Consider the following 23016-nt stretch of genomic DNA (forward strand, 5'->3'; position numbering starts at 1 on the left):
GTTAAAAAAAAACACACACAAAAACAGTTAAGTTTCATGTTGTTTAAATTTTTAAGAACTACATTTCAGAGAGTAGCTGTGTAACTTTTGTGTGCCCATATCAAATTTCTGGGCCCATTTTAGTAGTGTTTCCAAAATGCATTCTCACCTAAATATGAGTTAATACTGAAATATCAAAATGGAATTTGTTTCAAAGTACAATTTTAAACCCAATTATTTAAAAACTATACAAAAATAATTTTTATGAAAGATTTCAGGTTGTTTTCTATACTTCTGGAAGTAGTCTCAATTGAATTATAAATTTTAAATGAGAAGAATTTTGAATAGATTTGTAGAACTTTAGAAGCACAGACCTTTAACATTTAAAATTAGGAGAACCTCTGGAGATAATGTAGTTCAAAATGACATATAAGTTCACTTATGCCAGTTCCTTCACTGGTATTAATTTCCTGGATAACTATGCTTACTCTGGACTCATCAGGAAAGAATGTTGTGCTCAATTAGTATTAACTTTTAGGGTCAGGGAGTACAGAGATTGATGACCTATCTATAAGGTTTTTTTAAATAGCAAGAGAGTAGGGCCCAGAGAGGTAAGTGATTACTCAGAAAAGACTGATAATTTTTATATTAAATCATATCTCAAACTATATTAGCAATTGCTGATATAATAGAGAACTACTAATGCTAGTCAAAGTCAATTTATAATATATTGTTACTCCTCTTGTAATAATTTAGCTTGCTTTGTAGGATTAAAATACAACCTGAGGCTTTCTGTACCACCATACTTTTTAATAATAGTGGTTAGTTGAGAACCCACAGTGTCCTCAAAAAAAAAATAAATAAATAAAATAAATAAAACCCACTTCTTTTCCTTGTATAGAGCCTCATAAAACTACTCCTGCTATAGAAAAGGGGGTTGTATGGAAGGGGCTAAAGATTAATCTGACAGTAGTATGTAATAGATTAATGTAGAGAGAAATTGAAGAAAAGGAAGGCTTATAGGAAGAAGGCTGTAGGAGTCTAGTGCTCCACTACTGATGACCAGAAATAGGAAGAAGGTTAAATTGTTCTTGAAACAATCAGCAGGACTTAGTACCGTCCTTGATATAGGAGGAACATAGGAAGAGACAAAGAGGAGTCTGGAGATAGTTGTAATAGTAGCAATAAGAAAATAAAAAAGAATAGTTAACGTTTATTGTGCAGGGCTATTTGCCAGGTTCAGACTGAATTGACTTAGCAGCAGCAGCAGCTCTAAGTACCTCATATGTATTCAGTATTTGTCCTGAGGCAGATAGACGAGTAACTTGCCCAAAGTCAGGCAGTTTTTGAATGGTGAATTTAAGATTTGAACCAGAGCATTGTGGTTATAGTTTGTACTCCTGAGAAGTATGCTGTACCCGTGACCTAAAAATGATGGAACCATCAAAGAAAATAAAAGAACTTGAGTCAGTGGTGTGGAGACAGATCTGTGAACTGTAGTCTTTAATAAGTTGTTTGAAGTGATGAGGGAAACATTTAAGCAAGTAAGTAGGAATGGCTAGTAAGAATCTGGAAATATGAGAATCCTTTTCTTTTCTCCAGTTTTATATATGTATGTGTGTGTCCTGTGCGTAACATCAAATAAACATGGGTGAATTAAGACATGGGGGGAAAACCCTCCTTTAAATGTGTAGTAACTATGATAATTTAATATGAATTAAGCTTGCTCTTTGGGTAAAGCATTAACCTTTTCTTTTTTAACTAGGGATATTTTAAGCATGGAACAAAGAATAAAATCAAAGGCCTTGGTACCCCCTACTCAGCAGTTTTTAAAACTGTTCTAAGTTTTGTTATTTATTATTCATAAGTTCGGAGAAGGCAATGGCACCCCACTCCAGTACTCTTGCCTGGAAAATCCCATGGACGGAGGAGCCTGTTAGGCTGCAATCCATGGGGTTGCTAAGAGTCAGACATGACTGAGCGACTTCACTTTCACTTTTCACTTTCATGCATTGGAGAAGGAAATGGCAGCCCACTCCAGTGTTCTTGCCTGGGGAATCCCAGGGACGGGGGAGCCTGGTGGGCTGCCGTCTCTGGGGTCGCACAGAGTCGGACACGACTGAAGTGACTTAGCATTCATAAGTTACTTTTGCATCTTTGCTAAAAATCAGATGAACATATATTTGTGAGTTTTTCTGGACTTTCTGTTCTTTACCATCTATAAGTCCATCTTTAAGTTATGTTGACTTGATGACTGTGGCTTTATAATAAGCTTTGAAATTTGGTAGTGTGAATATTCCAACTTTGTGTTTTGTTTTTTTTTTCCCCCTAAAATTTTTAGGCTATACTGGGATCTTCGCATTTCTGTGTAATTTTAGAATCATACTGGAAATCCTACCAAACAAAAAACACCTGAGGGAATTTTGATTGAGATTGCATGGAAGTTTTGCTAATCTTTTTTAATGTAGTGTCTAATCCAGGGAACTTTTTTATTTCAGAGTTTGTATTTTTTCAGCTCCAGAAGTTACATTTGTTTTTTTAATATCTTCATTTCTTATTATGTTCCTTTTAATGTCCTTTTCTGCTAGCTCCATCATCTTTGTCTTTGCTAAGCCAATTGACCAATTTTCTCCTTGTTGTAAGTAACATTTTTCTGCTTCTTGACATGTCCAGTAATTTTTTATTAGAAATTGTATGTTGTGAATGTTACCTTGCTGAGTATTTAGATTTGTATTTACCTTCTTAAAAGAGGACTGAGCTTTGTTCTTCCAGGGAGTTAAGTTCCTTGTGGATCAGTTTGATAATCCTTTCAACTCCAGGTTTTAAGCTCTTATAAGATGGGTCTAGAATAACCTTCATTCCACTTCAGCCCTGCTGCTGCTGCTGCTACTGCTGCTGAGTCGATTCAGTCGTGTCCGACTCTGTGCTACCCCATAGGTGGCAGCCCACCAGACTCCCCCATCCCTGGGATTCTCCAGGCAAAAACACTGGAGTGGGTTGCCATTTCCTTCTGCAATGCATGAAAGTGAAAAGTGAAAGTGAAGTCACTCAGTCACGTCTGACTCTTAACGACCACATGGACTGCAGCCTACCAGGCTCCTCCGTCCATGGGATTTTCCAGGCAAGAGTACTGGAGTGGGGTGCCATTGCCTTCTCCGAAGTTACATTGAAAGAAAGTGAAAGTAAAGTCGCTCAGTCGTGTCTGACTCTCTGCGACCCCATGGACTGTAGCCTATCACGCTTCTCTGTGCGTGGGATTTTCCAGGCAAGAGTGCTGGAGTGGATTGCCATTTCCTACTAAGATGTAATGAGCTTTCCTAGTGGCTCAGCAGTAAAGAATCCTCGTTCTGTTAAGGAGACCCTGGAGACAAAGGTTTGGTTCCTGAGTCTGAAGGATCCCATGGAGGAGGAAATGGCAATCCATTCCAGTATTATTTCTGTAAAAATCCCATGAACAGAGGAGCCTGGAAGGCTACAGTCCATAGGGTCGCAAAGAGTTCGACACGACTGAGCGACTAAGCACATGCTAAGACCTGACCTCTCTGGAGTCTCCACCAAATGCCCCCAAGTGATGACTGAGAACTCCACACTTCCTCTGGTCTCCCTATTGTGTCTATGAACTTGATCTTACAATTTTCTAGTCATTCTTGTCCTACTTTGTACCCTTGTATAGATTTCTGAAGCTCTTTTCTGCATAGCTTCCTTGTTTTTAGAATTATCTCACAATTTCTAGGTGCCTTACTCCCCTAATGCTGATTTTCATCTCAACTCAACTCCACTGGACCGTTTGGGTTTCTGCTGTCTCTGCTCATGGTCTGGAAATTAATTGCTTTTAGTTAAGAGGTCAGTCAATTGTAGGGATCACCTCATTTATTTCATTTCTTGGGGATGACAGTCTTGTACTATTTGATATTCAATGTCTAAAAACATTTGTTTTGTGCATTTTATTCAATTTGTAATTGTTTACAGAGTGAGGGTAAGATTGATTCAGTTACTGCATCATGACCAGGAAAAGGAGGTCATTTCTGAGCATTTTTTATGTATATATTAATAGATAATATATAGCATTGTTTTGTATGTCTTTAACCTTTATAGAGAATCTCTATACAGTCAACAAAAACAAGACCAGGAGCCGACTGTGGCTCAGATCATGAACTCCTTATTGCCAAATTCAGACTTAAATTGAAGAAAGTAGGGAAAACCATTAGGCCATTCAGGTATGACCTAAATCAAATCCCTTATACAGTGGAAGTGAGAGATAGATTTAAGGGCCTAGATCTGATAGATAGAGTGCCTGATGAACTATGGAATGAGGTTCGTGACATTGTACAGGAGACAGGGATCAAGACCATCCCCATGGAAAAGAAATGCAAAAAAGCAAAATGGCTGTCTGAGGAGGCCTTACAAATAGTTGTGAAAAGAAGAGAAGCAAAAAGCAAAGGAGAAAAGGAAAGTTATAAACATCTGAATACAGAGTTCCAAAGAATAGCAAGAAGAGATAAGAAAACCTTCCTCAGAGATCAGTGTAAAGAAATAGAGGAAACAACAGATGGGAAAGACTAGAGATCTCTTCAAGAAAATTAGAGATACCAAGGGAACATTTCATGCAAAGATGGGCTCGATAAAGGACAGAAATGGTATGGACCTAACAGAAGCAGAAGATATTAAGAAGAGGTGGTAAGAATACACAGAACTGTACAAAAAAGATCTTCACGGCCCAGATAATCATGATGGTGTGATCACTGACCTAGAGCCAGACATCCTGGAATGTGAAGTCAAGTGGGCCTTAGAAAGCATCACTATGAACAAAGCTAGTGGAGGTGTTGGAATTCTAGTTGAGCTATTCCAAATCCTGAAAGATGATGCTGTGAAAGTGCTGCACTCAATATGCCAGCAAATCTGGAAAACTCAGCAGTGGTCACAGGACTGGAAAAGGTCAGTTTTCATTCCAATCCCAAAGAAAGGCAATGCCAAAGAATGCTCAAACTACCGCACAATTGCACTCATCTCATATGCTAGTAAAGTAATGCTCAAAATTCTCCAAGCCAGGCTTCAGCAATATATGAACCGTGAACTTCCAGATGTTCAAGCTGGTTTTATAAAAGGCAGAGGAACCAGAGATCAAATTGCCAACATCCGCTGGATCATGGAAAAAGCAAGAGAGTTCCAGAAAAACATCTATTTCTGCTTTATTGACTATGCCAAAGCCTTTGACTGTGTGGATCACAATAAACTGGAAAATTCTGAAAGAGATGGGAATACCAGACCACCTGACCTGCCTGCTGAGAAATCTGTACGCAACCTGCAACAGTTAGAACTGGACGTGGAACAACAGACTGGTTCCAAATAGGAAAAGGAGTACGTCAAGGCTGTATATTGTCACCCTGTTTATTTAACTTATATGCAGAGTACATCATGAGAAACACTGGGCTGGAAGAAGCGCAAGCTGGAATCAAGATTGCCAGGAGAACTATCAATAACCTCAGATATGCAGATGACACCACCCTTATGGCAGAAAGTGAAGAGGAACTAAAAAGCCTCTTGAAAGTGAAAGAGGACAGGGAAAAGTTGGCTTAAAGCTCAACATTCAGAAAACGAAGATCATGGCATCTGGTCCCATCACTTCATGGGAAATAGATGGGGAAACAATGGAAACGGTGTCAGACTTTATTTTTGGGGGCTCCAAAATCACTGCAGATGGTGACTGCAGCCATGAAATTAAAGGACGCTTACTCCTTGGAAGGAAAGTTATGACCAACCTAGATAGCATATTCAAAAGCAGAGACATTACTTTGCCAACAAAGGTCCGTCTAGTCAAGGCTATGGTTTTTCCTGTGGTCGTGTATGGATGTGAGAGTTGGACTGTGAAGAAAGCTGAGCGCCGAAGAATTGATGCTTTTGAAGTGTGGTGTTGGAGAAGGCTCTTAAGAGTCCCTTGGACTGCAAGGAGATCCAACCAGTCCATTCTGAAGGAGCTCAGCCCTGGGATTTCTTTGGAAGGAATGATGCTAAAGCTGAAACTCCAGTACTTTGGCCACCTCATGCAAAGAGCTGACTCATTGGAAAAGACTCTGATGCTGGGAGGGATTAGGGGCAGGAGGAGAAGGGGACGACAGAGGATGAGATGGCTGGATGGCATCACTGACTCAATGGACGTGAGTCTGGGTGAACTCTGGGAGTTGGTGATCGACAAGGAGGCCTGGCGTGCAGTGATTCATGGGGTCGCAAAGAGTTGGACACGACTGAGCGACTGAACTGACTGAACCTTTATATAAATGGCAGTCTTCTGTTTTCAGTCAACGTTATGTGTCTTGAGATTTAGCTGTCTTGAATTATTTCATTGTATTTTATTTCCAGTGCTTGTGTATAATATTCCATTATTTGACTGTATTACAGTTTAGTCATTTACCTGATAAGATACACATTTTGAATTAGTTCTAGAGTTGCATTATTATAGAATGCTACAGTACACATTCATGTACTTGTCTTATTTAAGGATGAGGATATGGATAGATAGATCTGTGGGTGTGTATCCATTCTACTTTATTTTTAATTTTATTTTTCTTCTTTATGTTTGACTCACTCAACCTGTTTTCCTAACTCTCCCCATTCTCCTCTGGCATCCACCAATCTGTTCTCTCTCTTTTTTCTTTTTTTTTTTTCAGACTCTACATACAAGAGAGATCATACAGTTTTATCATTCACTGTCTGACTTTTTTTTCACTTAGCGTAATGTCCTCAAAATCCATCCATGCTGTCAGAAGTGGTAATATTTCCTTCAGTTTTGCTAGCTATATAGTATTCCATTGTGTATGAATACCACAATTTCTTTATCCATTCATCCATTGATGGATATTTAGGTTGTTTTTATATCTCGTTTGTTGTGTATAATGCTGCAGTAAATATGGGGATGCATATATCTTTTCAAGTTAATGTTTTCATTTTCTTCAGATAAATGCTCAGAGGTAGAATTGCTGGATTATATTGTAGTTTTATTTTTAATTTTAGGGGGAACTTCCATACTGTTTTTCATAGTGGTTGCACCAGTTTATATTACCATCAACAGTGCTCAAAGGTTCCCTTGTATCCACATCCTAACCAATGATTTGTTATTTTCTGTGTTTTTGATAATGGTCATTCTGACAGGTATGAGATGATATCTCATTGTGGTTTTCATTTGCATTTCCCTGATGATTAATGATGTTGATCATTTTCTCATGTATCTGTAGACCCTCTGTGTCTTTGGAAAAATGTACATTCAGATCTGTCCATTTTTTAATCAAATTGTTTTCTACTATTGGATTGTATAAATTTTTTAATATATTTTGGATTTTAACCTCTTACCAGATACATGATTTGCAGATATTTTCTCCCATTAATAGCTTGCCTTTTCATTTTGTTGATGGCTTCCTTTGCTGTAGAGAGCTTTTTATAGTATGATGTAGTCAAACTTAGTTACTTTTTTCTTTTCTTGCTTTTGCTTTTGTTGTCAGATCCAAAAATCTTTACCAAGACCTACGTCAAGGAGCTTACTGACTCTTTTTCTTCCAGGAGTTCTGTAGTATAAGATCTTACATTCAAGTCTTTAATCCATTTGGATTCATTTTTGTGTATGTTGTAATATAGTGGTCAAATTTCATCCTTTTACATGTAGCTGTCCAGTTTCCCCAACACCATTTATTGAAAGGATTGTGATTTCCATACTGTATATTCTGTCTCCTTTGTCGTAAAGTAGTTGATATATATATACATGGGTTTATTTCTGGGCTGTCTGTTCTTATCCATTGATCTGTGAGTCTGTCTTTATGCCAGTAACTAACTTTCTTGATTACTATAGCTTTGTAACATCACTTGAAGTCAGGGAGCATGATGCGTCCAGCTTTGTTTGGTCTTTCACCTTCTAGGTACTTCATTCTTTTTCATTCAATTCTATATTCATTCTGCCTTTAATCTTATGGTCATGGCAAGTTGTTTAGTGCTTTAAAGAGTGTTGCTACACTAATAACTACAGTAATATGTTCTTAAAGTTGTTGTAAGGAAGTTATATTGATAAAGTAGTTACCATCATATTAGTTTTATATAAAGTAATTAATTATGACAATAAAGTATCTTATGTATATTTAAAGAATAAATTTAATATACCTATTTTCCTTCCCAAGAACACATGAATATTTAAACTTTTTAACTCTAGACACTCCCCCTCAGTCTTAAGTGCCATCATTGTTCAATATTGTAGTTCTTTCTGATTCTTAACTGCCCAACTGTTGCCACAGCTCTAGTTTTTAATCTAAGATTTTCTCCTTTCTCATGTTATACTTTCTTCATAAGTGATTTCATTCATTCCCATACCACCTATATATAGAAGACTTATAGATAGATGTCTCTCACCCAAACTTCTCTTTTGAAGCCTAATTGCATACTTAATATATTCTCTGGATATAATATCTATCAGTGACGATATCAGTGTATCTCATCTTCAGGAAATAGGTGGCACATTCAAAATGGGATAATTCAAAGAGGGTTTATTTCCAAAGAAGTTGGAATATAGCTGAACATTAAGACGTGAAGCTGAGATACATTCGTTAGGTTACTCCTTTCTGCCCATCAGATCAGATCAGATCAGATCAGTCGCTCAGTCGTGTCCGACTCTTTGCGAGCCCATGAATCGCAGCACCCCAGGCCTCCCTGTCCATCACCAACTCCCGGAGTTAACTCAGACTCATGTCCATGGAGTCAGTGATGCCATCCAGCCATCTCATCCTCTGTTGTCCCCTTCTCCTTTTGCCCCCAATCCCTCCCAGCATCAGAGTCTTTTCCAATGAGTCAACTCTTCGCATGAGGTTTCTGCCCATGGATGCTGTCAATAAGCGTCTTAGAAGGCTCCCCACTCCACTGCTGTCATGTCTAAGTCAGAGTCTCCCAAAGAGCCCAAACAGCTGTGGCAGCTCTTCATCAGAGCACTGAGCTTTGAAACAACCAATGAGAGTCTGAGAAGCCATTCTGAGTAATGGAAAACGCTCACAGACTGTGGTAATGACGGATCCAGACACCAAGCACTCCAGAGGCTTCAGGTTTGTCACCTATGCCTATGAAGGAGGTGGATGCAGCCATGAGTGTGAGGTCACACAGGGTGGTTGGAAGAATTGTGGAAGCAAAGAGGGCCATTTCAAGAGAAGATTCTCAAATACCCGGTGCCCTCTTAACTGTAAAAAAAGTTTTTATTGATGACCTTAATGACACTGAAGAACATCACCTGAGAGATTATTTTGAACAGTATGGGAAATTTGAAGTGATTGAAATCATGACTGACTGAAGCAGTGGCAAGAAGAGAGGCTTTGCTTTTGTAACCTTTGATGACCATAACTCCATAGACAAGATTGTCATTCAGAAATACCACACTGTGAATGGCCACACTGTGAAGTAAGAAAAGCTCTAAGTAAGAGGTAGCTAGTGCTTCGTCCACCAAAGAGGTTGAAGTAGTTCTGGAAACTTCGGTGGTGGTTGTGAAGGTGGTTTTGGTGGGAACAACTTTGGTCGTGGAAGAAGCTTTAGTGGTTGAAGTGGCTTTGGTGGCAGCCGTGGTGGTGGATATCGTGGCTGTGAGGATGGCTATAATGGATTTGGTAATGATGGAAGCGGTTTTGGAGATGGTGGAAGCTACAATGATTTTGGCAGTTGCGGCAATCAGTCTTCAAATTTTGGGCCCACAAAAGGTGGAAACTTTGGAGGCAGAAGTTCTGTCCCCTATGGCAGTAGAGGCCAGTACTTCACCAAACCATGAAACCAAGGTCACTTTGGTGGTTCCAGTAGTAGCAGTAGCTATGGCAGTGGTGGAATGTTTTAATTTCTGGCAGGAAACAAAACTTAGCAGGAGAGGAGAGCCAAAAAAGTGACAGGGAAACTACAGCTTACAACAGATCTGTGAACTCAGCCAAGCACAGTGGTGTCGGGAGCCGCGTTAGGCATTACTGACAAAATGGAGGCACGGTCCCAGCCCCCTCTCCTCATTCCGCAGGCACGGACCTGGGATGAAGGAGTTAGCTCTTGTGATTCTGACTTGTTTCTTCCTTTCTTCCGTTGAGTTGGCTGGAAAGAATGTTTTAAGGTGTTTATTGTTCTTGAGAGAAGCCTGAGAAAGCACAAAGCCTTCTACAGTTGTGCCCAGAAAATAATCTATAAAGTAACCATTGACATTTGTTCAAGGATTTTTGCAAAGAATGTCTCAGGACTTGCACATAGGCCACAGTTTGAGGCCATGGGAAAGATTGTTATCTGAGACCTGTTTGTGAGGGAAATGTTTATGGCAAAAGAAGTTTGCTGAGTTTAGGGTTTAGGAATAATTAAGAATAGTTAGAAACCTTTTTAAGGGATAGTGAGCTTAGGATACTAGGGGCAAGGATTTAGAAAGATAAGAAATAAACCGAGGAATGTGGTATTCAGCCCAGGGATAAGCATGAGTTACAATGTAATCACAAGTGAACATGATTGTGAGAGAATTGCTGAAGCAGGAACCCTGTTTGAAGGGCAACTGAGACAATAATCTGGGTGAGGGGGAACTGAAAATGTCAAACCTCTGACCTAATGCTTTTGAAAAAGTATAAAAGAGAACCTGATGCTTGAAATAAACATGTAGTCCCGTACCTCAAGTCAGAGGCTACATCATTTCCCACTGACACTGCTCATCCCTTCAGGGCCTAGCTACTACAAAGAAGACATGTTTTAGACAATGCAGCTTGAGGACTGTACTTGTGATTAATTGTAAAACAGGTAATTTTAATTTCTGTTCTGTGGAAAGTGTAAAGCATTCCAACAAAGTGTTTTAATGTAGTTTGTTGTTGTTGTTGTTTTGCACCCATGCTGTTGATTGCTAAATGTAATAGTCTGATCATGACTCTGAATAAATGTCTTAAAAAAAAAAAAAAAGACATAAGGCTGTTAGTAAACAAGGGGGATTAGTTACTGGTACCCCAGAGAGGAGTATAAAGAAGAGACTACTGAGATGATACCTTCTGTTGAAGGACACAGCTCCCCCAACAAAACTTTTAAGTCCATTTATAAAAGTTTTATTCCACTTACATGAACTTAATATACACGTTCTTAACAGTTATGCTTATGTTGTTCATGAAAATTTAACAGGACATTAAACAGAGCTAGTCATCATCTCAAGTTATTTCCCTGTTATTGTTTGTATAGCACATGCGGATTAGGCAAATACCAAAAACTTCACAAAGAGGAGGCCAAGGGAATAAATACTCTACCCTACTTTCCTATCTTGCCAGGACTGTCTTGACTAAACCTAAGGAAAGCTAGCGGATGAGGTTGCCTACTGATACAGATAAAACTATACAGTAGAGAGTAGATCTGGAGGCAAACAAAAGATATTTGCCATAGATCTCTTCAAAATGATTACACCAAAAATTAATTATGAAAGCCTAGTGCTTACTCCTAGAACTTGATCTCACTGTAGTGCTCCCTATCTTTGTGAATGGCACCACCATCTGTTAGATTATTTAAATTAGAAATCTGAGATTCATATTTAAGTTAGAAATCTGAGATTCATACAGGACATCTTCCTTTCCCTTATACACAAATCAAAATTCAGTCCCAAATATTGATGTTTTATTTCCTAAATCTCTCTTTAATCTGCTTCCCTCTATCTTCTCTGTCTCCATCCGGTTCCTTAATCTCTCACTTAGACAACTATAATCTTCTCTTAATTAGTGAAACTGTGTCCATGCTTACCCTCATTCTATTCTGTTTTTCACATTAAAGGTAGGATTTTGTTGTTCAGTAGGTAAGTTGTATTCAACTCTTTGCGACCCGATAGACTGCAGCATGCCTGGCTTCCCTGTCCTTTACTGTCTCCAGAATTTGCTCAGATTCATGTCTAAAAAGTAGAATGAACTTTTCCCAATGCAGATTTGATCACGCCTTCTTTCCTGTTCCCATTACTTTTTACCTCCTCAAAACAAAGCAGGTACACACAAGAACTTTAATGGCTTAATATAGTTTATAAGACTCTGCTTTCAGCTTTTGGCCTCATCTTGTCTCTCTAACCCCATTGTACACCCTTTATCCCACATTCTTGCTATCCTTGCCACTCCAGCTTCCCTTTTCTCTCTTCTGTGCCAAGAGATTGTTAACTTTATGTGCATCCAAATTTAGAGTTTACATAAAAACTTGTGAAATCTATCAAGAATAGTTAGACCTTTTATTTTAACCTTTGTTTTCTAACATAAGCATGATTTTCTTTTATAGTTGAAAATGCAGTAAGTATTAAAATTCATAAAGTGCCACCTAACTAGTGGGATAAGCAGAGTCTTTTGTTTTTGTTATTTTTTTAACGTCTTTTGGACCTTTCCCAAGATTTTTTGGTGGGAAAAAAAGGAAGGAAAATATGATATATCTTCAGAAGGAAAATATGACATTTCATCAGCAACATATAATGTGATACATAGGAGTGCTAAGCAAAGCCTGCCTCCCTGTGTATAATTTTTCTGCCGGCTATCATGATTTTATCAATCTGTCAATTCTGTCAATCTAATTATCCTGTCGAGAGTTAGTCAGAGACTAGCTGAGAATATGGCTACTGAAAAATTTGGTCTGAAAGGGACTTTGGAAACATCATAAAGAAGGGTCAGATTGGAAGACAGGGAAGGTTGCAGAGATCATATGGCTACTGTAGTTGTGCTTAAAACCTGGGTGTAGCTTTCTCTTTTTTATTGTTTTTTGATTAAAACTTCTGGTATAAGAAGTGGGAAAATAATGTTCTCCTCCTGTTCATTAGCTTTAGACAACTTTTTATTCGATATATTGGAAATTCAAGTTGGCAGCAAGCTGAATAATTCTATTTCATATTATGGTAATATGGCGATACTTGAGTTAACTGACAGGTATCTAATAATTTTTAGGTGATCATCTGGGCAGACACAGACCTAAAAGTAAACTATTTTAAAAAATCTTTTAAGTCCAACAGTTAGGTCTCTGATTTGTGATCTATTTCAGTTAAAAGAAGGGAGTCCTTACTCTGTATTTTATTTTTATACAGTAGGTAGTTTCCCTTGCTTGTACAGTATAGGCTATAAATACCATGGTTTCTTATTCAGATTACAAAAATCCCGACATTCCTATACTATTATCTTTATTTACCTAGATGCATTGGAAACCAATACAAAGGGGATGGCAGATGATATGTATTTAACAGAGAGAAATAAACATTGAGTAAGGGTTGGTGATGGACAGGAAAGGCTGGTGTGCTGCGGTCCATGGGGTAGCAAAGAGTCGGACATGACTGAGCAACTGAACTGAACTGAGGGGTTGGTAGTCTGGCCTTCTCCAGGTAAATGCTAATAGGGTAGCAGCCAGTCTTGGAGCTGATTAATGTAGGGAGGCACTGTTAAGATTTAGAAGACAGGAGCACTATAAGTCAAAGAGGAAAATGGAATGAAAGGGCTGATTAATGTGTAGTTGCTGGAATAGTCTTTAAGATACTCATGAACACTGCATTTTGTTAATAATGATGACATTGAATCATTAAGGAAAGGTTAAACTATATTTTGTGTTCCTTGTTTATTAAGCCGGAATGTATGTAATACATTTTAGATAACTGTTTTTAAAAAATAAAATTGTTAAAATTGAAAGCTAGCTTTCCTCAAGTAAATTTCAGTTAATCCAAAATATGACAGTATTAGGTATCAGTTTTAATCAAATAATAGCCATGTTAAAAATATTGTACCACTGCACCATTCTTTTCTTTGCAAAATGATTTGGATTTCCAAAAGTAGTGTGCATGTAAGTTGTATAAACTTATTGGTATTTTATTGATCTGGAAATTGCTAAAGTTAAAAGTAAAAATGTTTTTTACATTTCTGTGATTTAGAAATTATGACTTACATTTGATTTATTTTCAAATTCTTAATAACCTAAAGTAACAATGACTTAATGAAGTAGACATTTGTCATTTGTGACCACCCACATTTTTGAATAGTTGCCCTACATTTTGGTAATTTCCCATGTTACAAGCCCTAACTTCACAAAGCAGTTCAGCTCAGCTCAGTTCAGTCGCTCGGTTGTGTCCAACTCTGCGACCCTATGGACTATAGCACACCAGGCTTCCCTGTCTGTCACTAACTCCCAGAGCTTGCTTAAACTCATGTCCATCGAGTTGGTGATGTCATCCGGCCATCTCATCCTCTGTCATCCCCTTCTCCTCCTGCCTTCCTGACTTTGCAAAGCAGTTGCCAGGAAATCTGTATTCTCATACCCACTCACAACTAAGGTAAGGAGGTCCATGACCAGTCATACTCTTCTCACTTGAAATTGCTTGGGACCAACATGAGGTGGCAGTCTTAGGCAAGAAGTTTATCTTTTGACAAAGGTGGTGGTGGGAGCTTCTAGTTGTTCTAGGTTCCTAGTATGAGAAGTACCAAATAATAGTGGCAGTCTAATTTTTCCTGGAGAAGTTGTCAAAGTGCAGTTGCAGTTCATATCTGTTAAGTTTGGTTCGTAACAACAAACCCTTAACAGAGCTTAATTCCTTTTCTACTTAGCTGGAAGAGATTTTGTTTATAGTTAAGTAAAAAGCTTGACTAAACAATATCAATGATTGCTTTTCCTAAAATATAATATTTTATATTGAAAATGTAAATGAATGTCTTGCTTTCCTTTTTCATTCAACTAGCTTAAACATTGTGTTATAATGGTTTTTCAGTTAATGGATTATTTTGCATTACAGCTTCTGTATATGTTTCTTACTAGATTGTAAAGTGTGCGGCCCATACTTTCACCTCTCTGTATTCTTATACATGATAGGCATTAGATAAAATTTATAAAACTATTAAAGTTAGGATACTTTAAAACATATAATAACTTCTTTGTAAAGCTATTTACTCATGAATGATGTTCCTGCCAAGTTATTTATGACCAAAATAACCTAAGGCACAGCTTCTATTAGTATTTTACATAGTAACGGATTAATGTTCTCTAAGCCAGTAAAGAACAATCAAGAACTTGTCCAGGAAAAAAAAATTTTTGTTCATTTTGTAGTGTTTACTTTTACTTACAGTTTTACTGAGAAATGATTGATATATATCACTGTATAAGTTTAAAATATACAGCATGATGGTTTGATTTACGTAAATGATTACCAAAGTAGATTTAATTATATTGATCATCTCATATGGATATAATGAAAAGATGAAAATTCTCCTTGTGATGAGAACTATTAGGATCTACTCTCTTTAACTTTCCTTTTTCCCACTAGTGAATGTGGTTTTTCTAAGTATCCTCAGGCAGTCTTATAGCATCACCCAAATACTGAAGGCTTAATTTTTTGAGCTAACATTTTAGAAACATGTAGCGCTGTTATCTGATTTTAGTATAACACCTCAGAACAATTTTTTGAATTGAGAATAACTTTGAAAGCTGTTTTTTTTTTAATCTGTCCTTGTGAGCACACTGGTTTGCTTCAGCGTTTTTTAATAGAGTGTTTTTTAAATGTGTTTAATTTTTTTTTCATTGGCATATTATAGATATTGACTCTAGAGGTCTTTGGCAAGCTCCCATTCCATATGTACCACCCTGCTGAGGACAGGATGGAGACTCACAGTTCTAGTTCTAAAGGATTATTCCACATTACGCTGGCCTGTACCAGACCAGACTTTCTCTTCCTCCTACCTCTTCAGTACTCATGGTTTGAATTTAGAATCCATCATTGTCTCCTGAAAGGTTTAGTTTGTAGGGAACGTAAGCATGAGTAGCAGCCCTTAAATAACTTCAGGCAATGTCCATATTTGGCTGCATCATAACACAACTATGTCACGGCCTTTCCAGTTACCTGATCCTGCAGAATGCATGAATTATTGCCTAAATTTTCTTCTTCCCAGAGTAAGCCAGTTGGTGCTAACTTTAACCTACCAATGGCAGACTATTTATATTGCTGGTTCTTGCACTAATACACTATGTAAGCCTAAGGAAATTATCTCATTGTCCTTCTATGTCCTTAATGTCCCCATCTGTAAGTTGAATAGTGTCTGAAATTGCCATATCTCTAGCCTTTATTGGCCAAAGGTTGCTAACACTGTTTTAGACAAAAACAAGTCCATAAAAGTGTTTTGGTCTGTTCCAACTCCTCGTTTCATTTTCTTCCCTGAGTACTAGTTATTACTTTTTCACCTGTACAAAAACAGAGCATAATTAATTGTGACATGGTTGACCAAAATCAGTTTCAGTGCCAAGTATGCTAAATGCACTTTTTGATGGTTGATATTCGAACAGATTCAATTTCCTATACCAAACCTTTAAACTCTTGAGTTACATTTCATGAGAAATAAATTGAAAACCTTTTTTTTAGTTAACAGAACATTGAATAAATGATTACTCTTCTCAGTATATATTAACTGTAGAGAAATTCAGTTTCATGTTAAGATACAAAATATACATAAATCTACCATGGTAAGATATACAGTATCTATAAATCTTTTTCATTTTGGCTCTTTTATAGGTCCTGGCTAATATTCTTTAGCTTTTAAAAAGTTGATTTATGAAATTTTTTTTTTAATTTCATTGGCTGTATAGTTTAAAAGTCACATAGTACTACTGAGGCTTTTAATGAAAGATAGCAACCCTTACTTCAGCTCATCTTCAAATTCATGACTCAGAAACATCTACCTTTAACTTTTTGGGTAATTTTTCTAGTAATTATTTCCATATTTCTTAATATATGCTTATGTTGGCTATTAATAGTTCTTGATTTTTTAGCTTGGCATTATCTGTTGACATCCATCTGTGGAAGTGAAGATTTATTTCACTTATAAGTATTTCTGTTTATTTGCAAGTTACATGCTCTTTTTCTGTTAATATGGATCTTTTCTGCCTCATCTGTCTTATGTATTATTGATTAATAATTCAGCTCTATCTCATTTTTTACCCCAAACTAGACATTGTTGTTACTGTTTTTTGTAATAATGTTTATTTACCCATATGGTTCACAGTTGATTTGTTCTTCAATCCTTCTTTCATCTTAGAACTTCTATGATCATCTTTTTCCTGAAGTATATACTATAGAAGTATTTTCTCTGTATCTTTAAATTTAGATAGTTTCTGTTACTGTCTTCAAGTTCACTAATCTTTTCTTCTGCTATGTCTAATTTGCCATTAGTCCCATTCAGTATATTTTCATCTCAGACATTGTAGTTTTCATCTCTAAAAGTTTAACTTGAATCTGTTTTATATCTTCCATGTCACTACTTAATTTTTCATGTCTCTACTTTTTGACTATATGGATTACAGTTTCAGTTACTACTTTAATGACCTTATTTGCTAATCCTACCATTTGTCTCATTTATGGGTCTATTTTGATTGATCATTTATCTCATTATGGATCATGTGTTTCTGCTTTGTTTTATGCCTAGTACTTTTGGTTTGGATGCCAAACATTGTGAGTTTTATCTTGGAGGGTGCCAGATATGTTTATATTTCTATAGGTCTTCTAGAGCTTTTTTTCTGAAATGCCGGTAATTATTTTGAAACAATTTGGTCATTTTGGATCTTTTATGATTTGTTACTTGAGTCCAGAGCAATGCTCCGTCTAGGGCTAATTGTTCTCCTTTGAATTTTGAATTTTTCCAGTGTGGCTTGTGGGAATAAACACTTTATTTTCTAATCTTTTGGGTATTTTTCCCTCACCTAGTTTTGGGTTATTACCTTACATGCATACACTAGTTATTGCTCTGAAGTTGAGGAGGACTCTGTAAAAATTTATGCAGCTCTTTCTTCTTGAGTTTTATCTCTTGTAGACTCTGCTGCCTTGGTGTCTCTGGACTCTTGGCTTCTCATCTTGTGGAGTCTGCTAGACTCTTATCTGGATTTCCCTTCCTGCATCATGGCCTGAAAATTCTCTGAAACTGACAAACTGCAGTAGTTTTTGGTCTCACCTTCTGTTTCCCATCTCTCTGAGATCACTGTCCTTTGCTTGATACTTAAATTCTTACAAACCATTGTTTTGTGTATTTTGTCAGGATTTTTATGATTGGTTCAAGTAGGAAAGTAAATTTGACTCCTTGTTATCTCGTCAGGTGGAAACAAGACATTTTAGAAGTTTTTACTTTAGAATGAGTTCTGATTTTTATCTAAATGAAAATAACTTTAATTTATCCTTATCCATGAATGATAGTTAGTTTTGCATTTATTTTGTTGCTATTGAGAAATCTCTCAAATCTTTTTATCATTTTTGTATATGTAATCTGTTTTTTCTTCTCTTCTGACTGCTTGCAAGATTTTTTTTTTCCTTTGATGTTTTATTGTTTTATTATGGTATGCCCAAGGGTGGTTCTCTTAATTTATTTTCTAGGGCCTTTTGAATTGGGGATTTATGTCCTTCATTATTTCTAGGAAATTCTTAGCCATTATCTCTTTGAATTTTGCTGTCATTACCACACTACTACCCCATTTCTGTATTCTTATTTTCTAGCACTCCAGTTGATGGTTAGACTTTTATTTTTGAGTTTTATTTTTGTGTTTGTATTTTCTTATTTTTAGAAGTTCCTTTTTAAAACAAATCTTTCTGAATCATTCTGATAAATTCTTATTACTCATTATTTTTAATTCCCACTTTTACTTCTTTAACATGCCCTTTTTATATTTTGTTTCATTAACTGAAATTTTTGAGTTGAATTCTTGTGAAGGCTTTAGGACCCCAATTTTTCTATGTAGAGAAGATTTTGAAGTGTGTAGTTTCTTCAATAAATACAGGTTTATTCAGATTTTTATTCTTGTGTCGGTTTTGTTAATTTGTGTTCTTCAAAAAACTTGCCTATTCATTAAAATTGTCTCTTGGCATAAAATTTCTTATAATAAACATTGTATTGTCTATATCTGTAGAATCTATAGGATTAAATTATAGAATCTATAAACTCATTTTCATCATTTTCATTTCTGGTATTGGTTTTTGTGTGTATGTTTTGTTTTCCTCATCAGTTTTATCAGGCATTTGTTAATTTTAATAACATTTTTGAAGAACAAACATTTGAATTTAATTATTTTTCTATTTGTTTTATATCTCATTAATTTCTGCTATTTCCTTTCAACTTTGGGACTTTGATTTGCTCTTCTTTTTCTAGTTTTTTTCTTTTCTTTTAATGAATATGAATATTTTATTTTCAACTTTCCTTCTTTTCTAAATATACATTCTTATTTATATATGCCCCTCCAAGTACTGCTTTAGTTAACATGCATACCACCAGTTTTCATTGCTATATGGTTTTCCTTCCATATTTCTGGTTCTACTAATTTGTATGTTTAAAGTTTGTTACTTTAGTCCCTACCTTCAACTTTCACATGCCTCCTTAACTTATTAAAGCCTAATCAGTATTTTTACCATCTTCCTGTTTAATACAAGGACCTTGAAACACTATTAAATTTAATCATCTCTCACACAGCTTATTTGCTATTGTTATAATAAATTTTAATTTTATCTTGTCTTCTTTTTAAACTCCACAAAGCGCTTTTATCATTATTTTATGCCCTATCTATATAGATTAACCTATATAGTTCCAATTTCTCACTCTTTTCTCGTCTCTAATCATCAGTCTAGTATCACTGACCTTTCTTCCACTTGAGGTAAATCCTTTAGCATTTCCTTTGGCTGAGGTTCTGTTCATCACAAATATGACATTTTTGTTTGAAAATATCTTTGTTTTTGTCTTCATTTTTGAAAGATACTTTTGCTGTGAATGGAAATTTACATTGATAGTTATTTTTTAAGTACATTAAAGATATTCCATTGTCTTCTGGCTTCCATGATTTCTGTTGAGTTAGCTGTAAACCTTTTAAGTTCTTAGTTTCCATATTTACTCATTTTCTTCAGTTCTTTTTAATACTACCTTGCCATTTTAAAATAATCTCCTCTTTACCCATGTTTTCAGTTTCTTTTCACCAGACCTATTTTCCACCTCCTAAAATTCCCGTATCTGTAGTTTTTTTAGAAGTCATACTTTTTTTCCTGAGCCTCACAATAACTTCTTTCCTTTTATATTTTGAGGTTTTGTTTTGTTTTGTTTTGTTTTAACTCGTTCCTTGTCATTGTATCCGTGTGGGAGTTCCTTAAGATCCAGTTACAAAGTGCATTGCCTTAGAGATTTAATTTTTTTCTGTTCAAGTCATGAGACTACATTTTGACATGAAACTACGTTAAACTTTTCTGAGCACCCAGGAAATGTGAATGTCGGCAATAAATCCACATTAGTCAGCTTACAGTTATAAATTCTTAGAAGAGATTTTTTTTTTTTTTTCCATCCACCACTCCTGTTGTGAAGACAGTTTTCCTTTCAGGCCTTTAGTTGGGGCCAGAAGAAGGGACTGTTATTGCTAGTACACCTTTCTGCTAATATTGTGGGCTTTTGGAATCTCACCTTTGTACTAGGGAGGCCAAATTCTACCATCCCACCACCACCCCCATTCAATGAAAAACTGAAACTCCTCAAAACCATAAGCACTTTTGAAAAAAAAATTTTTTTTGCTAAAATGTCTAACATTGTTTGGATATTTAGATGTAATTAAATACTTAAATGCCAAATCACACATTTTATATGTTTCTCTATTAACTTCTTTAATGAACCAGACTACTTGATAAGATAATTTATTCTATCAGTAATAGCAAGGTAGTTATGGTGTGACCTCTCAGCCAGAAATATAAAAGTAGGCTTTTTCGATAAAATTAGAAGTCCCAATACTGCTAAAATGGTGTTCTTACTGTGTTTTAACAGATTATAATATGATAGTACAGAGAAATAGCCAATGTCAGACATTATACCTCAGTGTTCATTTAGAGTTTATGAATTAGTCACATCTTTATATATCTATTCTAGAGGAAGAGTTCAGTCTTGAAAATTCAGAAATAAGAGAAGTTATTACATTTTCCCCCCTTTGTTGTCATATTCTAATGTCTCTCCTAAAACCTTATATGCTTCAATTTTTTAATACAGATTTAGTATATCATACACAATAGAATTTACAAATTTAAATATAAAATTCTTTTTTTTTTGTATATTCACAGAGTTGTACACCCATCACTGCAGTCAATTTTAGAACATTTCGTCACCTAAGACAGAAAGACTATTAAGATACTTTCCATTTCCCACACCTTTTCAATCCTAGGAAACCTCTGATCTTCTTTCTGTCTCCGTACATTTCTGGACATTTTATATAAGTGGAATTATACAATATGTGATATTTTGTGGGTGACTTTTTTCACATAGCATTATGTTTCAGAGTTCATCCGTATTGTAACATGTATCAGCACTGTATATTTTTTATTGCCAAATAATATTGCATTGTATAGATATGCCACTTCTTAATAATCCGTTGGACAGTTGATGGACATTTCATGTTTCTACTCTTTGGCCATTTTGAGTATTTCTACTATGATCATTCATGTACAGGTTTTTGATATTTTCATTTCTCTTGGACATGTACCAAGGAGTAGGATTCCTGGGTCACATGTTTAACTTTCTGAGGAACTGTTAGACTGCCTTCCAAAGCATCTGTACCCTTTACAGTGTATGAAGTTTCCAGTTTCTCCACATGTCTCACCAATAATTGTTATTATCTCTTTTAAAATAATCATCTTAGTAGGCATGAATTGGTATCCTATTTTGGTTTTTGATTTACATTTCTTGAATGCATAATGATGTTGAGCATCTTTTTATTTGCTTATGTCTTCGTTGGAGAAATTATCCTTTGTCTATTTTTAGTTGGGCTATTTTATCCTTTTTTATTATTATATGTGTTCTTTCATTTTCTAGATACAGATCTCTTACTAGATACATGATTTTGAAAAAATTTTCTCCCATCTGTCTTTGTCTTTTCACTTGATGATGTCCTTTAAAAGCACAAAAAGCTTTAGTTTTGATGATGTCCACTTCATCATTTTTCCTTTTGTCACTGTGCTTTTGGTGCCATATCTAAAAACACATTGCCTAATGCAAAATCACAAGACTTCTTTCTTTTTATCTAGTTTAATTTTTTATTTAAGAAAATTTAAAGCAGTGCCCATAAAGAAACAATATTTTTGTTTTTACAGTTTCAACATGAGGAAATTTTTAAGGGGAAAAGAACACTCATCATCTCACTGACCTAGGAACCATCTATGTTTGGAATATTGTCATTTCCTTATTTAGTATGTGCATATATTATTGATATTGTTTGTTAAGTGCTGTGTTCTGATATTTTTTGTGTTTATAGATGTTATTCATAATTTTAATTTAAAGGCTGTATAACATAGCCAGCTTATTTTCCAGCTATGTAATACAACTTCTTTATAGTTCTTTTTTCTTATATAGAACTCCAGTTAACACTTACAGACATGTAACTTTTTCTTCTATTGAATTATCTTCCTCATATAACTTTTTAGGCATGGAATTATGGGATTAAAGGATGTAAACATCTTTATAGCTCTTATATGACATCATATTGCTTCTAGAAAACATTAAACTGTGCTTTTGTTTGCTGCTAAGTCACTTCAGTTGTGTCCGACTCTATGCGACCCCATAGATGGCAGCCCACCAGGGTCTGCCATCCCTGGGATTCTCCAGGCAAGAATGCTGGAGCGGGTTGCCATTTCCTTCTCCAATGCAGGAAAGTGAAAAGTAAAAGTGAAGTCTCTCAGTCGTGTCTGACTCTTAGTGACCCCATGGACTGCAGCCTACCAGGCTCCTCCGTCCATGGGATTTTCCAGATAAGAGTACTGGAGTACTGGAGTGTTTTGTTTAGTAAACATTTAAAACTTTTTTCCATTTATTTTTAAGTTGATGGACTTGTGATTTGAATTTTACTTTTGAGCGGCAATGTCAGTGATAATCCTCCATCCATAAAACTCAGTATCAAGTTGTATATTTATTTCATCTGATAAAAAAAAGAAAAAATAGCAGTACATCTAAACTGGAGAGCCTTGTTGTCTGAAGATAAATATGACATACTTAAAATTCAGTATTTTATGGTATTCTCTATTTAAAATAGTAATAATATAATTTGTTAAATTTT

The 23016-nt window shown here is 35.8% G+C and overlaps 1 protein-coding gene and 1 pseudogene across 5 annotated transcripts in view; both read left to right on the forward strand.

Annotated features, from left to right (window-relative positions):
• Positions 1-23013, forward strand: LOC132345946 (heterogeneous nuclear ribonucleoprotein A1-like; annotated as a pseudogene).
• Positions 1-23016, forward strand: part of KIAA2026 — a 110388-nt gene that overhangs the window by 35933 nt on the left and 51439 nt on the right. The gene's annotated exons all lie outside the window — the stretch shown is intronic.

This window comes from Bos taurus, chromosome 8 (assembly GCF_002263795.3).
Source record: "Bos taurus isolate L1 Dominette 01449 registration number 42190680 breed Hereford chromosome 8, ARS-UCD2.0, whole genome shotgun sequence".
Classification (NCBI taxonomy): domain Eukaryota; kingdom Metazoa; phylum Chordata; class Mammalia; order Artiodactyla; family Bovidae; genus Bos; species Bos taurus.